The 16,351-nt window shown below is 48.9% G+C and overlaps 1 protein-coding gene across 2 annotated transcripts in view; it reads right to left on the reverse strand.

The window, feature by feature from the left end:
* Window positions 1–16,351, reverse strand: part of AKAP11 (A-kinase anchoring protein 11) — a 246,602-nt gene that overhangs the window by 13,465 nt on the left and 216,786 nt on the right. Inside the window, exon 14 of one of the 2 annotated variants that reach the window (XR_010214538.1) lies at window positions 2,428–2,499. The exons of the other annotated variant lie outside the window; for it this stretch is intronic. The gene's annotated coding sequence lies outside the window, so the exon portion shown is untranslated. The remainder of the gene's footprint in view (window positions 1–2,427; window positions 2,500–16,351) is intronic. 2 annotated transcript variants of the gene reach the window in all.

Here is a 16,351-nt window from a genome sequence, read left to right on the forward strand (position 1 = left end):
CAGCTGCAGTGCTGTGCGCTACCTTGGTGAAGACTGATGTCTTCTGCCGCCGATTTTCCGGACCTCTTCTTGCTTCTGGCTCTGTAAGGGGGACGGCGGCGCGGCTCCGGGACCGAACACCAAGGCCAGTTCCATGCGGTCGATCCCTCTGGAGCTAATGGTGTCCAGTAGCCTAAGAAGCCCAAGCTAGCTGCAAGCAGGTAGGTTCGCTTCTTCTCCCCTTAGTCCCTCGCTGCAGTGAGCCTGTTGCCAGCAGGTCTCACTGTAAAATAAAAAACCTAATTATATACTTTCTTTTTAGAAGCTCAGGAGAGCCCCTAGTGTGCATCCAACCTCGGCCGGGCACAAAATCTAACTGAGGCTTGGAGGAGGGTCATAGTGGGAGGAGCCAGTGCACACCAGGTGACCTAAAAGCTTTCTTTAGTTGTGCCCAGTCTCCTGCGGAGCCGCTATTCCCCATGGTCCTTTCGGAGTTCCCAGCATCCACTAGGACGTCAGAGAAACGGAGATTAGCAGCATTGTAAAACATTGATGCACAAACACAGTGCTAACATAATATGCAGGTTGAGGTAAGCACAAAATAAAACACAAATACTTGGTACATACCCAGCAGCCAGCCATCCGGCATTTCTCCAGCCTCAAATTTATCAAAGAGGGATGACTGACTGAGGATGAAGGAGTCATGGCAGCCGACAGGGTAACCCACAACACTCATAATTTTGAGTTTTGCATCACAAACCACCTGGACATTAGTTGATTGGCGAAAATGTCTATTTATATAAATATATTGCCTGCCCCTAGGTGGTCTCAGCTCAACGTGTGTGCAATCTATGGCACCCAGCACATTTGGCATGCCAGCAAGGTCATAGAAAGCTACCCTGACTGCATGCCACTGAGACTCCTGGGTAGGGAAGCAGATAGAGGCATCTATGTGTGGTTCAAATGCATCCAAAACCTGAGTGTACAGTCAAACATATAAGGTGAGTGTCTTAAGCACTTTGTTCAAATATACTGTTATAAATTCACATAACACAATACAGAAATGGCCCATAGAGGAGTATGTATGGTTTGCCTCACCTGATTTAAATATTTTGAAAAGGTGGGCTGTGAGATTCCTATTACATCGCCTGTCACATCCTGAAAGCTGCCAGTAGCCATAAAGTGCAACACAGCCAGGAGTTTGTGCAGGCCTGAGACAGAGCGAGAGCGTGCTGTCTCAGGGTCTAGGTCCAGTTTGACTAGGTCATACAGACGGAAAATGTTGGTCCTATTTAGCCTGAACATCTGTATGACCTGGCCATCGGCCAATGCGTTTAAGTTCAAACGCCCCCTAAAAAAGCGAGGCCTGCGCAGCCTCCGCGGCACCTGTACATCCTGCTGACCATGTTCACTTTCCTGGCCCTGGTTTCTTGTAGCCTCATGGAGCAGTCTCAGGAATCCCACAGCAAAACCAAATTCACTGCTACACACGGCAGCAGCCATTTCAGAGTGATTGATTTGGCAAATGTGCTGGCCCACCTTTTAAATGGCCAAAAATGCAGGTGTGATTAATGATTAAGTCGGAACACATGTAAACACGCTTCTCAAAAGCAGGTCTACTTTTTTCCCGTGTTTTTTTGCGAATTGTATTTTTTTACGAGCGCAAATGCTCTTTCTCGGTAGAGATTTCAAATACGAATGCATAGTAAATGACCGAGTTCTATACCTAAACAGCCGCGTTTGACCGATGGTGTATTCATTCGTATTTTTACAACACAGCCGTAATAAAAATACGAATGCCCTCATCACTGCCGTGATTTGAGTTTAGTAAATTCCCGAGATGACACTTTGATGAAAAAACACCATCTCGGTCAAAATCGGGAGCTTAGTAAATATACCCCATAGTTTCTTATATAGAGCAGCATATTCTGCCACACATTTTGTTGTCATTAGATTAAAGGTTACACAGGACCCAAACAACCAGGCGGGGAGGATGAGAAGCTGGGATCCCTGGGTCACTTACAGCTCTCTCCCCCTCCTATCTATCCTCTGGTCGGGAAGCTCCATTGGTAGTTCATGACACCTGATACTCCTGTGTCTCTCCTGCACTGCATCGGGTCCTGCTCATATTCTGGCTGCCTGGTTCTGCTGCTGCACAAAAGGGAAAGCTACTGATGTCAGTGTGCTCTGGTCGGGGTGGTGGGGCTGACCGTGGGGGGCCGGAGTACAGTATGCCCTTTGCCTCCACCTTAATTGGGCTATGCTAACATAGCAAAAATGGAAGGCACATGTACAAGTTACCAAAGAACAGTCTTCAGAAAGGGAAAAACAACATCTTGGAACGGCCGAATCAGAGCATAGACCTCAATATCAGTTAACAGAGACTTATTCAAAAAGAAGGTGTAAAGCAAAAGGTGCTTACACATATTATTAGCTTAGTGTACTCACTTATGTAACCAGCGTATTGTGTTCCTCTTCTTTTCCTAAAAAATTGTCTATTCGTCTTTTACTTGAATTTTGCTGGTTTCAGGGACAAAATGAAAGTGGGAAAAGGTTTGATATTATTTATCTTCATTTCGAAAAAAAACAAAAACCTATTTTGGTAAGGGTGCTTAGACTTTATGGGTTGGAGATGGGTGACCGGCGATCAGCATACTGACACCAGGATCCCGAACGCCAGAATGCTGGCACGGGGGCGAGCGTAATGAAGCCCCATGAGAGCTCGCTGCGCTCGCCACTGGTTTTATTCCCACTCTATGGGTGTCGTGTAGGAATAGCCTGTTATCTGGCATTCCGGCTGGCGGCATTGTCAGCAGTCAGGATTCTGGCGTTGGTATCCTGACTACATCTGAACTTAATATCCAATGTAAATGCAAATAACGAGATTTATGGTAAGAACTTACCGTTGTTAAATCTCTTTCTGCGAGGTACACCGGGCTCCACAAGGAAATACAGCGGGGGGTGTAGAGTAGGATCTTGATCCGAGGCACCAACAGGTTCAAATCTTTAGACTGTTCCCAAGATGCACAGCGCCACCTGCTCTATTACCCCGCCTCCATGCCAGAGAGCTCAGTTTAGTTAACCAGCCCAATGCAGTAGCAGGTACCAGAGACGACAACCGCTCGTAGCCAATTTCACCACACACTCACCACAGGAGAGGGTGTCAGCGGCTATGCCAATACCAACCCAAAAAAGCTAAGTGCGTCAGGGTGGGCGCCTTGTGGAGCCCAGTGTACCTCGCAGAAAGAGATTTAACAACGGTAAGTTCTTGCCATAAATCTAGTTTTCTGCTGCGGGGTACACTGGGCTCCACAAGGAAATACATCGGGGATGTCCCAAAGCAGTTCCTCACGGTAGGGGACGCACTGTAGCGGGCACAAGTACCCGGTGTCCAAAGGAAGCATCCTGGGAAGCGGCAGTATCAAAGGCATAGAACCTAATGAACGTGTTCCTCAAAGACCACGTAGCCGCCTTGCACAATTGTTCAAGGGTCGCACCACTGTGGGCCGCCCAAGAAGGTCCAACCGACCGAGTAGAATGGGCTTTGATGGTAGCAGGAACCAGACAACCGGCCTGTACATAAGCATGTGCAATCACCAATCTAATCCATCTGGCCAATGTCTGCTTAGAAGCAGGCCAGCCACGTTTGTGAAAACTAAACAACACAAAAAGAGAATCGGATTTCCTAATGGAGGAGGTTCTCTTCACATAGATACAGAGAGCCCGTACCACATCCAAAGACCGCTCTTTGGAAGACAACTCAGGAGAATTAAAGGCCGGTACCACAATCTCCTGGTTAAGGTGGAAAGAAGACACCACCTTGGGTAAATAACCTGGGCGTGTCCGAAGAACCGCCCGGTCACGGTGAAAAATTAGATGGGGGACTTATAGGATAAGGCACCCAAGTCCGAGGCCCTTCAAGCTGAAGCAATAGCCAGCAAAAACAACACCTCAAGGGAAAGCCACTTAAGGTCAGCAGAAGAGGCTCAAACGGACACCTCCAGTAAGGCCTCCAAGACCACCGACAGATCCCAAGGGGCCACAGGTGGCACATAGGGTGTGCTGAGGATTCAGCCTCCTTGAGTGAATGTATGGACATCAGGTAGGGTAGCGATCTTTCTCTGAAACCAAACAGACAAAACCGAGATATGAACCTTGAGGGAGGCCAGACGCAGGCCTAAATCCAGGCCTGGTTGTAGAAAGGCCAATAGTTTGGTCGTACTAAACTTGAAAACGTCATGATTGTGAGACGCACACCAAGTAAAGTAAGCATTCCAGACCCTATGGTATATCCGAGCAGAAGCCAGCTTACGGGCCTTCAGCATAGTTTGAACAACCGCCTCAGAAAAACCCTTGGCCCTAAGGACGGAAGCTTCAAGAGCCATGCCGTCAAAGCCAGATGGGCCAAATCCTGGTAAACACAAGAGCCCTGAACGTTGAGGTCTGGTCGTTGTGGAAGTAGAAGGGAACGATCCAACGAGAGGCCCTGTAGATTGGAGAATCAGTGCCACCTGGGCCACGCTGGAGCGACTAGAAGTAGGTTTCCTCCTTCTTGCTTGAACTTCCTTATTACTCTGGGCAGGAGGGACACCGGAGGGAACACATACGGCAGCCGAAAGTTCCACGGGATTGAAAAAGCATCCACAAACGCTGCTTGAGGATCCCTTGTCCTTGCTCTGAAGACCGGAACCTTGTGATTGTGTCGAGACGCCATCAGGTCCACATCTGGGAGACCCCACTTGTCCATGAGGAGTTGAAACACCTCCGGATGTAGGCTCCATCCTCCGGCGTGCACGTCCTGACGACTGAGAAGGCCCGCCTCCCAGTTCAGAACGCCATGAATGAACACTGCTGATATGGCCAGCGGATGGCGTTCTGCCCGCTGAAGAATCCTCGATACTTCCCTCATTGCCATGCGGCTTCGAGTGCCGCCCTGATGATTGATGTACGCCACCGTGGTGGCGTTGTCCGATTGTACTTGAACAGGTCTGTTCTGTATCAGATGCTGGGCCATTGTCAATGCACTGAACACTGCCCGCAGTTCCAGAATGTTTATCGGGAGTAGAGACTCCTCCTCGGTTCACCGACCCTGGAGAGAGTGTTGTTCCAACACCGCACCCCAACCTCGCAGACTGGCATCCGTCGTCAGCAGGACCCAGTTGGATATCCAGAAGGGATAGCCCCTGCCCAATCGTTGGTCCTGAAGCCAACAGCTCAGTGACAGACGGACCTCCGGAGATAGGGAGATCATGTGAGATCTTAACCGGTCAGGCAGACCGTCCCACTTGGACAGAATCAACTTCTGCAGAGGGCGAGAATGGAATTGAGCATACTCCACCATGTCGAAAGCCGACACCATGGGACCTAGCACTTGCATTGCCGAATGAATCGACACTTGCGGATGAGATAGGAAGCATTGAATCTTGTCCCGAAGCTTCAGGACTTTCTCCTGAGACAGGAACAACCGCTGGTTGTGGGTGTTCAATAACACTACCAGGTGTACCATGCTTCGAACCAGAACCAGGGAGGATTTCTTCCAGTTGATCAGCCATCCGTGGGCTTCCATGCACTGGATTGTCAAATGAGATAACACAGGAGAAATGCTGGGGAACTCGCCAGGATTAACAAATCGTCTAGGTATGGTAGTATCCTGACTCCTTGACAGCGTAGCATGGCCGCCATAACCTTGGTGAAGACTCGCGGAGCCATTGTCAAACCAAAAGGTAACGCCCGAAATTGGTAATGAAGGTTGCCCACTGCAAACCGCAGGTACTGCAGATGAGATACCGCAATAGGAATATGTAGGTAGGCATCCTGTATGTCCAGGGAGACCATACAGTCCCCAGGCTCCATGGCCAGAACAATAGAGCGCAGCGTTTCCATACGGAACTTGGAAATACGCACATTCTTGTTCAAAGACTTCAGATTGAGAATGGTCCGCGAGGACCTGTTTGGTTTTGGGACTAGAAACAGCGGTGAATAGAACCCTTTGCCCCGCTGAGCCAGAGACACCTGTACCACCACTCCTGTGGACAGGAGGGAATGTACCAATGAGTGCAACATGTTTGCTTTTGCCGGATCCAGAGGCATATCTATTAGACAAAACCGACGAGGGGGGCGATTCTTGAAGGGTATGGCGTAACCTCGAGCAACGACGTCCCTCACCCAGGTATCTGAAGCGGTCTTCAACCATTCCTGGGTAAAACCTAGAAGTCGGCCCCCCAAGTCATGCGGCAGGCTTATCAGTTTTTGAAGCTGACTGACGGGCGGCCCAAGCATGCTTCGGTCTGGGCTTGGCAGGTCTGGAAGCACGGGCTTGTTTTGGGTTTGCCTGACCTTTTGCTTTACCTGGAGTACGAAAGGGCCAAGGGAAAGTACTTTTAGCCTTCTGTGCGGAAGGAGCCGTACTAGGCAGACAGGATGTTTTAGCAGTAGCCAGGTCAGCCACAATCTTATCGAGAGTTTCTCCAAAGAGAATGTCTCCCTTGAAAGGAAGAACCTCCAGGGTTTTTCTGGAATCCAAATCCACCGACCAGGATCTCAACCAAAGGATACGTCTGGCCAAAACGGATGCAGTAGCAGCCTTGGCCGCGAGCACCCCGACATCGGAGGCCGCCTCCTTAAGGTACAGAGAAGCCGTGGCAATATATGAGAGACATTGTTGAGCATGCTCAGAAACATCAGAAGGCAGTTCGGCCTCAAGTTCCTGAGCCCACGCCTCAACAGCTTCAGCAGTCCAAGTCGCTGCAATAGTTTGCCTTTGAACAGCCCCAGACAGGGAATAAATCACTTTTAAACAGCCCTCCACCCGACGATCTGTCGGTTCCTTCAGAGAGGTGATGGTAGTTATGGCCAGGGCAGAGGAAACAACCATACGCGCCACATGAGAATCTACTGGTGGAGGGGTTTCCCAATTTTTACACACCTCCGCAGAGAGAGGATAGCGAGCCAACAGTCTCTTATTCTGTGTAAATTTTGTCGCCGGATTTTCCCAGGATTCCTGACGTATGTCAATCAGGTGTTTAGAGTAGGGTAGAACCTGCTTAACCACCTTCTTACGTTTACACCTATCAGGTTTCTTGGAGACCGTCTCAGGCTCAGAGTCACCAGCCACCTGAAGAATGAGCCGTATCGCCTCAATCAAATCCGGGACATCCACGGACGATTTCCCCTCCCCATCTGAAACATCAGCGTCCGAGGGGTCAGTATAAGCACCGTCCTCCTCAGAGGACGTGCCAGTTAAGGCCGCGGATCGGGAGGAGGTAATGGCCCTTTTAGAAGACAACTTAGTCTTATGCGGGCGAGAGTGACCCTTAGATTTGGACATGGATCGGTTCAAATGCTGTAACTGAGTGGAAAAATGTAACCCAAGGTGGATCTTGAGTTGCCGCAAGCGCTACTGACCAACTGGGGGGCAGGGAAGCCCCTGAACCTGAACTCTCAGCTGCTAAATTATCCTCCATGCCATCAGTGGCCTCACTACCACGCAGTGTGGGAGAGGCCCCAACGTTGTTGCCACGTGAAGCAGACATAACAATGCGCACAGTAATGGGCAACCCGGTACAAAAAGATATTTATAATTTTGTAGCAGCACTATACCTAATAAGAACTCTCAGAGAAACAGCCAAAACTGGCACAGACCGAGTGTTCAATAGGAATAGAACATATGGTGACTATAATTCACAAGAAAAAATACTCCAGTAGCATATCTTGTGAAACAAACCTATATTACCAGAGAAAACCTGAAACTCTTGGCCCCCACAGGTATAGTAATATAGGAATAGCATGCTGAGTGAAATACCCTGCAATAAGGCAACCACACAGCAGCTACATGCACACATGCACACACACACACACACACACACACACACACACACACACACACACACACACAAACACACACACACGTATATAGTCACAAATGTACCATGCAGAAATTATGTACCATAAACTGCACTGGACTAGCAATACAAAGTAATACTCAGAATGGCTATATGTGATAATAATAGATATAACAAACACAGTAAGCACTGGATGTATATCACAGGGTGTTTGTACCACACAACACTGACACTCTTTCTTAACTAGCACAGTCGCAATGACAGGTAGAATACTCAAGTGTCCTGTAGGAAGCACAGCACTGGCAGTCAGGCGGTTCCACAGAGGAGGGTTTGCCCCAGCAGTCCTAGAAACAGCTCAGCTCCACCGGTAATGGCCACTGATCAGGAGTGAGGGACAGAGGTATGCAGCTCCAGGGCGGGAACATTACAGAAATGGCGCCCTGGGGCCTCAGGTCCTGCCTATTCCCCCTGCTGGCATCCCCACCGGGCATGCGGGCAGTGATAAGAAGCGGGGGGGTAATGGTACAAAAGTCCCCCCTGACCTGTGCCCCTGTAAAAACACCCTGGTGGCTAGTGCAACAGCAGCCCAGTAATCTGTGTCCATGCCAGCGCTCACGTGGCCCGCCTTCTACGGACGCGCGGGATCGCGGTGTACAGCATGGCACAGAAGCCCCTTACCTCCTCTTGACAGCAGCCCCTCGATCCGGGAGACGGCGGCGTGTGTGTGACTCACAGAGGACAGAGGAAGAAAAGCCGGCGTCTCCGCTGTAGTGACCCGGCAACCACGGCGCGGGAGTATACAGCGTCCGCTGTGGGTGATAGAGCTGCTGCAGAGACGTCTTCAGACAAAGCCTGCTGCAGCCCTGGTATAGTCCTCTTCTTTTTTGTTGAAGCTAAAGCTAAGAATTAGGCTGCCTGAGGCAGCCCCCTGTTAAGTGACCTGCTACTGTAGGCACCAACTACAAACTGAGCTCTCTGGCATGGAGGCGGGGTTATAGAGAAGGCGGCGCTGTGCATCTTGGGAACAGTCTAAAGCTTTGAGCCGGTTGGTGCCTCGGATCAAGATCCTACTTGACACCCCAATGTATTTCCTTGTGGAGCCCGGTGTACCCCACAGCAGAAAAATGGAATTCTAAACAAAAATTAGTACAACTTTGCTGTGAAATATCTAAACATTGTGAGCTATTCTGTAAAATAAGGTTTTATATAAGCTTCAGTGATATTATGAATTATCAGCATTTCACTGCATAAGCAAAACATACATTTCTGTAATCAGTTTCATTTGATTGACTTCATAGCTGAACTTTGCTTTGAATTCAGAAAGCTTCATGAGCTTTATGAATTTATAGTCAATAATGAACTCACTATTGTGCACAGAAAATGCTATGTTAGGAGCTGTTTTAAGCATATACATCTGATTGAAATACTGAGAACCACAAAGAGAAGTTAATTATTTGTATTAATTCATCACTGTAAATAAATGCTTACATGAAAAACTAAGTTGAAACCTAATAGCTTCAGGTGGCAACACATACATTATCATTCGAGAAGTGATAAAAAGACAAAAATAAAATAAAATAAGATTTTACTCACCGGTAAATCTATTTCTCGTAGTCCGTAGTGGATGCTGGGGACTCCGTAAGGACCATGGGGAATAGACGGGCTCCGCAGGAGACTGGGCACTCTAAAGAAAGATTTAGGACTATCTGGTGTGCACTGGCTCCTCCCCCTATGACCCTCCTCCAAGCCTCAGTTAGGAACTGTGCCCTGAAGAGCTGACACAATAAGGAAGGATTTTGAATCCCGGGTAAGACTCATACCAGCCACACCAATCACACCATATAACACGTGATAGGAACCCCGGTTAACAGTATGATAACAATTGGAGCCTCTGAAGAGATGGCTCACAACAAAACCCGATTTTTGTAACAATAACTATGTACAAGTATTGCAGACAATCCGCACTTGGGATGGGCGCCCAGCATCCACTACGGACTACGAGAAATAGATTTACCGGTGAGTAAAATCTTATTTTCTCTGACATCCTAGTGGATGCTGGGGACTCCGTAAGGACCATGGGGATTATACCAAAGCTCCCAAACGGGCGGGAGAGTGCGGATGACTCTGCAGCACCGAATGAGAGAACTCCAGGTCCTCCTCAGCCAGGGAATCAAATTTGTAGAATTTAGCAAACGTGTTTGCCCCTGACCAAGTAGCTGCTCGGCAAAGTTGTAAAGCCGAGACCCCTCGGGCAGCCGCCCAAGATGAGCCCACCTTCCTTGTGGAATGGGCTTTTATTGATTTAGGCTGCAGTAATCCTACCGCAGAATGCGCCAGCTGAATAGTGCTACAAATCCAGCGCGCAATAGACTGCTTAGAAGTAGGAGCACCCAGCTTGTTGGGTGCATACAGGATAAACAGCGAGTCAGTTTTTCTGACTCCAGCCGTCCTGGAAACATAAATTTTCAGGGCCCTGACTACGTCCAGCAACTTGGAATCCTCCAAGTCCCTAGTAGCCGCAGGCACCACAATAGGTTGGTTCAAGTGAAAAGCTGAGACCACCTTCGGGAGAAACTGAGGACGAGTCCTCAATTCTGCCCTATCCATCTGGAAAATCAGATAAGGGCTTTTACAAGACAAAGCCGCCAATTCTGAAACCCGCCTGGCCGAAGCCAGGGCCAACAGTATGACCACTTTCCACGTGAGATATTTTAATTCCACAGTCTTAAGTGGTTCGAACCAATGTGATTTCAGGAATGCCAAAACCACATTGAGATCCCAAGGTGCCACTGGGGGCACAAAAGGAGGCTGAATATGCAGAACTCCTTTGACAAAAGTCTGAACTTCAGGCAGTGAAGCCAGTTCTTTCTGGAAGAAAATCGACAGAGCCGAAATCTGGACCTTGATGGACCCCAATTTGAGGCCCAACGTCACCCCTGCTTGCAGGAAGTGTAGGAATCGACCCAGTTGAAATTCCTCCCTCGGGGCCTTCATGGCCTCACACCAAGCAACATATTTCCGCCAAATGCGGTAATAATGTCTTGCGGTGACATCCTTCCTGGCTTTGATCAGGGTAGGGATGACTTCCTCCGGAATACCCTTTTCCTTTAGGATCTGGTGTTCAACCGCCATGCCGTCAAACGCAGCCGCGGTAAGTCTTGGAACAGACAGGGTCCCTGCTGCAGCAGGTCTTGTCTTAGCGGCAGAGGCCAAGGGTCCTCTGCCAGCATCTCTTGAAGTTCCGGGTACCAAGCTCTTCTTGGCCAATCCGGAACCACGAGTATGGTTTTCACTCCTCGCATTCTTATTATTCTCAGTACCTTGGGTATGAGAGGTAGAGGAGGAAACACATAAACCGACTGGTACACCCACGGTGTCACTAGAGCGTCCACAGCGATCGCCTGAGGGTCCCTTGACCTGGCGCAATATCTTTTCAACTTTTTGTTGAGGCGGGACGCCATCATGTCCACCCGTGGTCATTCCCAATGGTTTACCCGCATTTGGAAAACTTCTGGAAGAAGTCCCCATTCTCCCGGGTGTAGGTCGCCCATCGGAGAATCCTTGTGGCTTCTGCCATCGCCATCCTGCTTCTTGTGCTGCCCTGTCTGTTTACATGGGCGACCGCCGTGATGTTGTCTGATTGGATCAGTACCGGCTGGTTCTGAAGCAGGGGCCTTGCTTGGCTTAGGGCATTGTAAATGGCCCTTAGCTCCAGAATATTTATGTGAAGCGAAATCTCCTTGGAAATTTCTTCTCTGTGTGACTGCACCCCAGCCCCGAAGGCTGGCCTCCGTGGTCACCAGGACCCAGTCCTGTATTCCGAATCTGCGGCCCTCTAGTAGATGAGCCCTCTGCAGCCACCACAGCAGCGACACCCTGTTTCTTGCCGACAGGGTTATCCGCTGTTGTATCTGTAGATGGGACCCGGACCATTCGTCCCACAGGTCCCACTGGAACGTCCTTGCGTGGAACCTTCCGAATGGAATTATGCTTCGTACGAAGCTACCATTTTTTCCAGGACTCGTGTGCTTCCACTGGAAGAAACACTCTTTTCTAGTCTGTGTCCAGAATCATTCCCAGGGACAGAAGACGTGTCGTCGGGACCAGCTGTGACTTTGGAATATTGAGAATCCAGTCGTGCTGTTGTAGCACTTCCCGAGAGAGTGCTACCCCCACTACCAACTGTTCTTTGGACCTCGCCTTTATCAGGAGATCGTCCAAGTACGGGATAATAAAAACTTCCTTCTTGCGAAGGAGTATCATCATTTCGGCCATTACCTTGGTAAAGACCTTCGGTGCCGTGGACAACTCCAACGGCAGCGTCTGGAACTGATAGTGACAGTCCTGTACCACACATCTGAGGTACTCCTGGTGAGGAGGGTAAATGGGGACATGCAGGTACGCATCCTTGATGTCCAGAGAGACCCTGTAATCCCCCTCGTCCAGGCTCGTAATAACTGCCCTGAGCGATTCCATCTTGAACTTGAATCTTCTGATATAAAAGTTCAAGTATTTTAATTTTAAGATGGGTCTCACCGAACCGTTCTGTTTCGGTACCACAACCATTGTGGAATAGTAACCCCTTCCTTGCTGAAGGAGGGGCACCTTGACAATCACTTCTTTTGATTATAGTGTTGAATAGCCACCAACACCGCCTCCCTGGCAGAGGGAGGTGCCGGTAAGGCAGATTTTAGGAAACGGCGGGGGGAAGAACGTCTCAAACTCCAGCCTGTACCCCTGAGATACTACTTGAAGGACCCAGGGATCCATGTGAGAGAGCCCACTGGGCGCTGAAATTTCTGAGACGGGCCCCCACCGTACCCGGGTCCGCCTGAGCAGCCCCAGCGTCATGCTGTGGACTTACCGGACGCAGGGAGAACTTCTGCTCTTGGGAACTAGCTGTGTGCTGCAGCTTTTTCCTCTACCTTTGCCTCTCGGCAGAAAGGATGAGCCTCTAGCCCTCTTGCTTTTCTGGGGCCGAAAGGACTGTACTTGATGATACGGTGCTTTCTTTTGTTGTGGGGTAGCCTGTGGCAAAAAAGTCGATTTCCCAGCAGTAGCTGTGGAAACGAGGTCTGAAAGACCATCCCCAAACAGTTTTACCCCCTTATAGGGCAAAACTTCCATGTGCCGATTCGAGTCGGCATCGCCTGACCATTGCCGAGTCCATAACCCCCGTCTGGCGGCAATGGACCTAGCGCTTATTTTTGATGCCAGCCGGCAAATATCCCTCTGTGCATCACGCATGTATAAGACCACGTCTTTTATATGCTCTATTGTCAGCAAAATATTGTCCCTATCCATAGTTATTTTCCGACAGGGAATCTGACCACGCAGCGGGAGCACTGCACATCCATGCCGAAGCAATGGCTGGTCGCAATATAATGCCCGGGTGTGTGACTATATCTTTCAGGGTAACCCCCTGCTTTTTATCAGCAGGTTCCTTCAGGGCGGCCGTATCCGGAGACGGTAGTGCCACCTTTTCTGATAAGCGTGTAAGCGCTGTATCTACCCTATGGGGTGTTTCCCAACGTGACCTATCCTCTGGCGGGAAAGGGTACGCTGCCAATTACCGTTTAGAAATTATCAATTTCTTACCGGGGGAAGACCACGCTTCCTCACACACCTCATTTAATTTCTCAGATGCAGGAAAAACTACTGGTAGTTTTCTCTCACCAAACATAATACCCTTTTATGTGGTACCTGGGGTATTATCATAAATGTGTAATACATTTTTCATTGCCTCAATCATGTAACGGGTGGACCTATTTGGAGGGTACACTAGTCTCATCGTCGTCGACACTGGAGTCGGTATCAGTGTCGACATCTGTTTCTGCCATCTGAGGTAGCGGGCGTTTTTAGAGCCCCCCCATGACATTTGAGACGCTGGAACAGGCACAAGCTGAGTAGCCGGCTGTTCTGTGTCGTCGACCTTTTGTGTAAGGAGTTGACACTTTCACGTAATCCTTCCATAAGGCCAACCACACCGGTGTCGATCCCGCAGGGGGTGACATCACACTTACAGGCATTCGCTCCGCCTCCACATCATTATCCTCCTCATACATGTCGACACAGCTGTACCGACACACAGCACACACACAGGGAATGCTCTGACAGAGGACAGGACCCCACAAAGCCCTTTGGGGAGACAGAGGGAGAGTATGCCAGCACACACCAGGGCGCTATATATCACAGGGATATCACATATAAAGAGTGTTTTCCCTTATAGCTGCCTATATATATTGTATACTGCGCCTAAATTGTGCCCCCCCTCTCTTTTTAACCCTTTCTGTAGTGTATTGACTACAGGGGAGAGCCAGGGAGCTTCCCTCCAACGGAGCTGTGAGGGAAAAATGGCGCCAGTGTGCTGAAGGAGATAGCTCCGCCCATTTTTCGCGGACTTTCTCCCGCATTTTTATGGATTCTGGCAGGGGTTAAAAAGCACCTATATAGCCTCTGGGGCTATATATGGTGCCAGTTTGCCAGCCAAGGTGTCAGTATTGCTGCTCAGGGCGCCCCCCCCCCCCAGCGCCCTGCACCCATCAGCGACCGCAGTGTGTGGTGTGCATGAGGAGCAATGGCGCACAGCTGCAGTGCTGTGCGCTACCTTGGAGAAGACAGAAGTCTTCTGCCGCCGATTTTCCGGACCACCTTCTTGCTTCTGGCTCTGTAAGGGGGACGGCGGCGCGGCTCCGGGAACGGACGACGAGGTCAGGTCCTGTGTTCGATCCCTCTGGAGCTAATGGTGTCCAGTAGCCTAAGAAGCCCAAGCTACCACCACTTAGGTAGGTTCGCTTCTTCTCCCCTTAGTCCCTCGATGCAGTGAGCCTGTTGCCAGCAGGTCTCACTGAAAATAAAAAACCTAACAAACACTTTCTTCCTAGGAGCTCAGGAGAGCCCCTAGTGTGCATCCAGCTCAGCCGGGCACAGAAATCTAACTGAGGCTTGGAGGAGGGTCATAGGGGGAGGAGCCAGTGAACACAAGATAGTCCTAAATCTTTCTTTAGAGTGCCCAGTCTCCTGCGGAGCCCGTCTATTCCCCATGGTCCTTACGGAGTCCCCAGCATCCACTAGGACGTCAGAGAAAAAAAGATTCCTTTCTGATCTTAAATTTCAAACCAATATTAATTATTTTTAAAATTACAATTTTTATTTGTATAAAAAAATAACTCAGTCAATAATATTCAGACTTCAATGCTTTATTACATTTGTTTGTAAAACAATTACATTTCATCCTCACACACAAGGGTTATTGTTTACACATACAAATGAGTCACAGTACTTGCATGATGTGTTAGCCTCCAACCAGGGACCTATGTGTATGGCGCTTGTATGCTATGGGGTATATTTAATAAGTGTTGGATCCATTCCGACATGCATTTGTCGGAATGGATCAGACAAGGACTATTCAATGAACGGCCAAATCCGACTGTCGGATTTGGCCGTTCCGGTGTACTGTCCTGCTGTCAACGGCTGCCGAGTGCGCTGACAACGGCGGCGGGGGGACATGTCTGTGGTGGCGGGGAGAGGCGCTGCCGGGAGTGAGGAGCCTGGCTGGGGGAATGCCCTGCTCAATCAGATTTTTTTTTTTTTTTTCGGATTTGGCCCCGTTTCCGACAGAAGAGCACGGATCGGCACCTATTCCACCAATCCACGTGTTCTCCAACAAAAAAAACTGGCCAAATTGAATAGATCAGAACCCCTTCCGACAGAAATCTGTCGGAAGCTGCAGTCTTTCACACAGCTATTGAATACAGCCCTATGCCTGTGTTAGGGTTTCCTCCCACATTCCAAAAACTGTAGATTGTATAGATTGTAAGCTCCCTGGGGCAGATAATGATGTGAATGATTGAGATTTAAATATTCTCTGTAAAAGTGCTTTGGCATATTATATAAAACTATATAAATAAGTAAATGAACAAACAAATGAATACAATTTTAAAAATGCAACCTCACATGGGATTATTGTTTTGTATCTAAGTAACCTACACACAAGGGGCCTACACATGGTGCGATTCTGCCTATGTGGCCGATTTCCCTTGAACTCCCTGGAGCCCAGAACCACAGATATTGACTATACACACAGTGTAATTTTGGCTATGTACAATTTTGTCAATACTAGAAACTAGATTGTACATTTTCTAGTCAAAATTGACCTGCCTGCAAAGTCTATTTTTTCTTGCGATACCGACTCTGTGGGAGTGCGCATTGGCATCGCAAGGTGTATACACATGGAGCGATAGCAGCCCTGTAATGCTAAAATACACTCCCCCATAGGCAGGGATTAGTTGAGCGCAGCAGCAGCAAAAAGTTGCTGGCTGCGATCAACTATGAATGACCCCCATGGTGCAATATGAACTACATTGTCCACATCGGTAGTAACAGTGCATCTGGAGAGTATTCACAATGCTTCACTTTTTCCACATTTTTTATGCCACAGACTTATTCCAAAATGGAATAAATTCACGTTTTCCCTCAAAATTCTACACACAATACCCCATAATGATAACTTGAAAAAAGTTTTTTTTAGA

Source organism: Pseudophryne corroboree, chromosome 2 (genome assembly GCF_028390025.1).
Source record: "Pseudophryne corroboree isolate aPseCor3 chromosome 2, aPseCor3.hap2, whole genome shotgun sequence".
In the NCBI taxonomy this organism is placed as follows: Eukaryota; Metazoa; Chordata; class Amphibia; order Anura; family Myobatrachidae; genus Pseudophryne; species Pseudophryne corroboree.